This window comes from Acomys minous (assembly GCF_964271855.1).
Source record: "Acomys minous genome assembly, chromosome: 17".
NCBI classification, from domain to species: Eukaryota; Metazoa; Chordata; class Mammalia; order Rodentia; family Muridae; genus Acomys; species Acomys minous.
In genome coordinates this window covers 30,619,846-30,625,845 of record NC_140500.1, presented here as the reverse complement: position 1 = coordinate 30,625,845, position 6,000 = coordinate 30,619,846, and the positions used below count along the sequence as shown (strand labels likewise).

Sequence of the window (6,000 nt, the reverse complement as noted above, 5' to 3'; positions counted from 1 at the left end):
CTCAAATATTACCAGCACCTCTTTAGAACTCATTCCCCTTTCAGTCAGTGTCCCCTCCCTCTCCTGTGTCTTTTGTACTTTTTGATCAATCTTCCGTCACTACAGAGCTTCAATATTGTGGACTCTCACAACATTGTTTCTTTTCATGATATTTTTGCCTGAGATTTTGCGTATTTTCTACTTTGTGGTTATGGGTGGCTTCCATGTCTCAGGAAGTGTATTAAAAAATGCAGAATTAGTTTAGTGTGAGCAAGGGTGGCCGTCAGATTGTCTTGGCATGTGCGGAACCTGATGTCCTCTGAAGATGTTGAAAACTAAAGGTTACCTGGGGCCTGCACTTTGGGAAAGCAGTTATATCAAGATGGTTTTGTGGGGTGGTGAGATGGCTCATTGGTCAAGAGAAGTTGTGTTCTTTCAGAGCGTGGCTAAAATAAAATTGATGTTTTCATGCCTTTCCTGTTCCTCCTGAGATAAGGTCATGGCCAGTCCTCCACAGTTCCTGTTTTTCCTAGAAGATGAAATGTCCCAAGTGTATGCATGAACATTAGGGGAAAAGTCAGCCACCTGAATTATGCTCATGCCTCTCCATGGCCCCATTGTCCTTTCATTTGTCCCAAGCTTAGCTTCTTACATCAAAGAAGCCCCCAGGGAGCAGGCTGCTGGGAGAGGAAACAGTCGAGCATTGGACCCAGCCCTCTTTCGTTGTGCTAGCTCCCTTTTGCTTTTCCTTTTATTTTCCTGTTCTTGTGTATCCTTCTTTGAGCAGAGAAAACTGTTGTCATAAACAGAAACACACATCTGTCACCTCGTTCTCTTCAGTGTCTGAGGCAGGATGATGACTTGGGACCAGAAATTGTTGATCAGCTGGGATTTGCAGCCAGCCGTAGTCCTTACACATTTGCCTATCTGTAGAGCGGTGTCATCTCCAATTCCAGTCATTTCCTATTGTTTGCCTAGCCTCATGCCTCCTCCCTAAAGCTGTATTGTTGTCCTTTGTCATAGTCTAAGATTATTCAATGTCAGCCTGACTCCAAAGCTCCTTTCCTTCCAGGAATCACTTTACATTGCTTTACTACTACTGTTTTCCCTCTTTTATAGAAGGCACATAAAATGCTGACTTCTTGTAATTTAACCAGTAGAAATAGGAAACCTTGAATTATGGAATCAATGAATAGTCCTTTATCTTATTATGATGAGCTCCTGGATAGCCATGGCTATGTAGCTTGATCTTTTTAAAAATCAAATTAAAATGCAAAGAACACCTGTACTATATAAGTCTCCTGGAAATTTGATAATAATAACAGTCATTTCGTCGTCCTCTAGAGTCACTAGCAGGAAAGTGGAATCTTCCTTAAAAGCTCAAGGCCTACAGATTGTAGCCTTCAGGCGTTACGCCCCCACTCACACGGTGCTAGGGACTCTCTTTTTGGCTATTCATGCACGCATGCGCACCGGGCTTCCGCGTTTGTGTGGGCTGGGCTATGACGTCATTGGACCGCGCGGCGCGGCTGGGGCTTTGGTTGCCGGAAGTTGAGCGGCGGTAAGTAAGTCGTGGTTGTGGAGCAGGTGCGGGGTCTGGCGAGCTTTACTTAGGATAGCTGAAGCTGGTCTTGGGCTGGCCTGGAATATTCTTCATCTGTCTATACACGGTCCCCTCGTACCCTGGCAAGGGAGTGTTCTGTTCCCGGTGTCCGGAGGCACCTCTGGTCGCTCATTCTGTCAAGTGCTGCCTTTGCGGTGTGTGTGGACGGGCTGACGAGTGAGCCAGTGCCTCTGGTCTGTGTAAAGCTTTGATCTTGTGACTTGTCTCATGAAGAAGACACAGTTCTTCTTGTCATGCTTTTCTAAGAGAGGCTCTGCATCCCTTGAAAAGACTCAGAGGTTATTAATGAATACTTTATAGGAATCATCCCGGTGAGGCAAAAGCACTCGTCAGAAAGTTTCTGAGCCCCGCACGGTCGCGTAGAGCGTAGAGAGGTGAACCGAGCCGCAGGGAGGCTGAGTCAAGAGAATTGCTATTTAGAACCAGCCTGGGTTATACTGGAAACCCGACCCAGGTCCTGCAAGAGAGTACACAGCTCATAACTGCTGAGTTGAGTCAGCTTTCCAGTACAAATTAATTTTTTAAAAATAAAGACTGAATGCCATGTAGCACATGCTGGCTTTGAACATTCAATGTAGCAGAAGCTGGCTTTTGAAATTTTATACTGCTATTTCCACCTCCTTGGGCTCTGGGATTAAAGGTATCTACCACCATGCCTGGTTTTTCTGCTGCTGGAGTATTGAACCTAGGGCTTTTTGCAATGCTGGGCAATATTCTTTTATCAATTCAGCTTCACACCCATCCCAATCACCGTATTTTATTTTATTTTATTTTTTGGTTTTGGTTTTGGTTTTTCAAGACAGGGGTTCTCTGTGTAGTCTTGGCTGTCCTGGACTCTCTTTGTAGACCAGGCTGGCCTGGGATTCACAGCAATCCTCCAGCCTCTGCCTCCCGAGTGCTGATATTAAAGGTGTGCACCACCACCACCCAGCTTAATCACCCTATTCTTAAACCCTGGTCACAAATGCATTTTCCCTCCCAAATGTGCTTATTTGTTGGGGTTTGTTTTGTTTTGACTTTGACTTTTCAGCTTTTTTTCCCCCCTCCTCATCTGATAAACAGGTCTGTGGTGTAGACTTGAGAAATTCTGTCTCAGGCTTTTCCTTTCCCATAGACTGTTTACTTTGTGGTTTTTGTTTGTTTGTATTTTTTGCTGTTGTTTTTGTTTTGTTTTCGTCTTAGGATACCTCAGCCACTGGCCTCCATTTGTGACAGCTCATGACTTTCTGTTGCTTCCAGCTTGCCTCCTGCCAGTTAGTACTCAAAAAGGTCATGGGAGGGGCTGAGGGCTGTGGCTAGCAGTCACAGCTCATATCCCTGTCGGAGTCACACTTGCTCTCAGTTGCCCCACATGTCTTTGAACACTGCTAGGTTGCCTTCCTTTTCCATCTGTAGCTAAATGCATTTAGTTCTTTACCCATAATGAGCTCTATTGTGATGCAGAGTTTTTGCATTATTAGTAATCTCAGCAAACAGAACAGTGTCTGGTATATTATATATGCTTAACATATGCATAGATATACCAAATAAAAGGCGTATTCAAATGCCCATTATGTACCAGGCTTTATTTGTAAGCTCTAAAGATGAAATGGATCTCCTAGCCCCACTTGGTGGTGATGATGGTGGTGATTGCCAATAAATGGCCCACTTTAAATGAGGTGGGAGTGCTTGCCTTAATCTCAGAGCTTGGGAGGCTGAGGTAGAGAAGGCAGAGGAGGATCAAAAGTTCAAGGTGATAGTTGTGGTGGCGCATACCTTTAATCTGAACCCTGGGAGGCAGAGACAGGTGGATCTCTGAGTCGAAGGTCCGTCTGCTGAGAGGGGAATGGGGGAAGGAGAGAGGGAGAGAGTGTTTTCAAGGCCAGGCTGGTCTACATAGTGAATTACAGGGACAGCCAGGGCTAGTCAGAGAAACCCTGCCTTAAAAGACAAACAAAGCCGGGTGGTGGTGGCACACGCCTTTAATCCCAGCACTTGGGAGGTAGAGGCAGGCGGATCACTGTGAGTTCGAGGCCAGCCTGGTCTACAAAGTGAGTCTAGGACAGCCAAGGCTACACAGAGAAACCTGTTTCGAAAAACCAAAAAAAAAAAAAAAAAAAAAAAAAAAGACAAACAAGAGTTCAAGGTTTTTGACAGGCGTGGTAGTTCAATCCTTCAATCCCAGCCCTAGAGGCAGACAGATCTCTGAGCTTGAGACTCTCCTGGTCTACATAGTGGGGCTTTGTCTAAAAGAACAAAGTTCATAGTTGGGGATGGGGAGATGTTTCACTGGCTAACTGATGCCATGAAGATATGAGAATCAGAGTCCGGGTCTCCCCGCCCCCCAAATCCTCATAAATGACAGGCCTGCCTGTAATTCCAGCCTTGGAAGGTGGAGGCTGGCTCTGCAGAGCAAGAGAGTTAGCTAGACCAGCCATATTGATGAGCTCTGAATTTGATTGCAAGACTGCTTCAATGAAACAAGGTGGAATGTGGTGGGGTATGATTCCTAACTTCAACCTGGGGCCTCCACATGGATGTACACATATGTGCACCCCAGGTACATGTGGCCTCACATAATGCAGTCATGCATATACATACATGGACAATACGCACAGGCAAGTGGAAAAGAAAGAGAGGTCATCTTCAGCTGCATACCTTGGTCAAGGCCAGCTTGGGCTACATGAAGCCCTGTCTCCAAAAACAATGAATGGGGTTAATACTTCTAAGGAGTGGGAAGTGTTTCAAGTCCTGAGTAGCTCTGCAGAAACGCAGGTAACAGGCTGGAGAGCTACATGGACACCAGGAGTCATTTTGTTTCCGTTTGTATTTGAGGGTGCTGTTTGGGAAGCTGGTAAACAAGAATGAATTATCTGAGGAGATGGTATTTGAGCTACACCCAAATAATGAAACCTGTCTCCACCCCAGCTTTGTCCCTGAGTTTTCTTACATTACTTACAGCTGTGTCTTGCATAGAGCTCTGCTCCCCTTTGCCTGGAACATCTGTCTTTGTTGTGGTAAACTCCTGTGTGACCTCATGTGACATGATTTCTGAAGCCCTTTAAAGAGTTAAGGATAGGGCTTTCTTACTCAACCACAGGATCAAGATTCGTTTTCTGAAGCCCAGTACAGTGGCACACACCTTTAGTCCCAGCATTCCTGAGTTCAAGGCCAGTCTGGTTTAAAGAGAGAGTTCCAGGGCAGCCAGAGTTATATAGAGAAACCCTTGCTGGGGTCGGTGGTATATTCTTTTCTGTCCTTAGCCAGTGTCTCATTACAGAAAATAAGCACGGACAGTTCTTTAGCATCTTCTGGTGCCTTCTATGGCCCCTTAATCTGGGAATACAAAAATGAGGAGTGTGTATCATTGTCCTCCAGAGCTGACTTGTGACAGTCTGTCGAGAAGTGCTTGCAGAGGTCTGAGGGAGAGGGACTTTGGTCCCTGGCAGTTAAGGCTGAGGGGTCCACAGCCACATTGGCACTTTATCCTGGGCCTAGCAGGCATCTCCAACATACGGCCTTGGAATTGCATGTGGCTCAGACAGCTATAAATACAGCCCAACACAAAAATACCAAATTTATTTAAAATTAGACTTAGATTACACATTTTAACAGTATGGACTTTATATGTGACGGTATGCAGTTGTAGTGTCAAAAGGTTGGCCACACTTCTAATGACGCACAGGGTACTCCAGACAAAGAGGGTTTGCAGGTGATAAGAACCAGGGACTGTGGGTGACACAGCATGGCCTGAAGGGAAGCAAAGCCCTGCAAGTTGCAGGCTGAAAGGCATCTGGGAAGCAGAGGCCATATCATGTGTGGCCCTGTGGGCAGTGTTGTGCTAAGGGCAAAGACTGCAGGCCACAATGCCTCTGCCCCACTTCTACAAGTTACTTCCTAGGCTTCAGGGCCCTCTATAAAAAGGGAGAGAAAGAAAGAAAGGGAAGGAAAAAAAAAAAAAAGGAAGAGGACTGGTGTGTGTTGCATCACTTGCTCTTTACGCACCAGGCCCTGAGTTCCATCTTTATAGCAAGTAAGGGTAAATTAATTAAAAAAAAAAAAAAAGCACTGTCTCAGCCAGAAGCCTCAGTGGAGAAAGATGCTTGCTACCAAGTCTGAAGACCTGAGTTTGTCCTGCAGAACCCACAAAGTGAAAAGCAAGAACATGCTGTCCTCTGATCCCCACATGCATACCGTGGCATGCTAACTTCTTCTACCTAAGAAATTAAAATATAATAAAAAATATATAATTTACAGAAAATTAAGTTATTTCCAAACTGTTGAAATGTCCCACTTGGACCTGTTGGTGTATACCTCTCTTTAGAAGGCTGAGGCATGAGGATTGCACATTCCAGACCAACCTAGGCCGCATAACAAGATCTTGCCTCAGAAAACAAGTTAAGGGAGAACGTTATTTT

At 45.3% G+C, this 6,000-nt stretch overlaps 1 protein-coding gene across 2 annotated transcripts in view; it reads left to right on the top strand.

Annotated features, from left to right (window-relative positions):
* The first annotated feature begins 1,485 nt into the window (after positions 1-1,485).
* Positions 1,486-6,000, top strand: part of ATG7 (autophagy related 7) — a 220,959-nt gene continuing 216,444 nt past the window's right edge. For both annotated transcript variants that reach the window (XM_084765218.1, XM_084765217.1), the window contains exon 1: positions 1,486-1,540. The gene's annotated coding sequence lies outside the window, so the exon portion shown is untranslated. The remainder of the gene's footprint in view (positions 1,541-6,000) is intronic.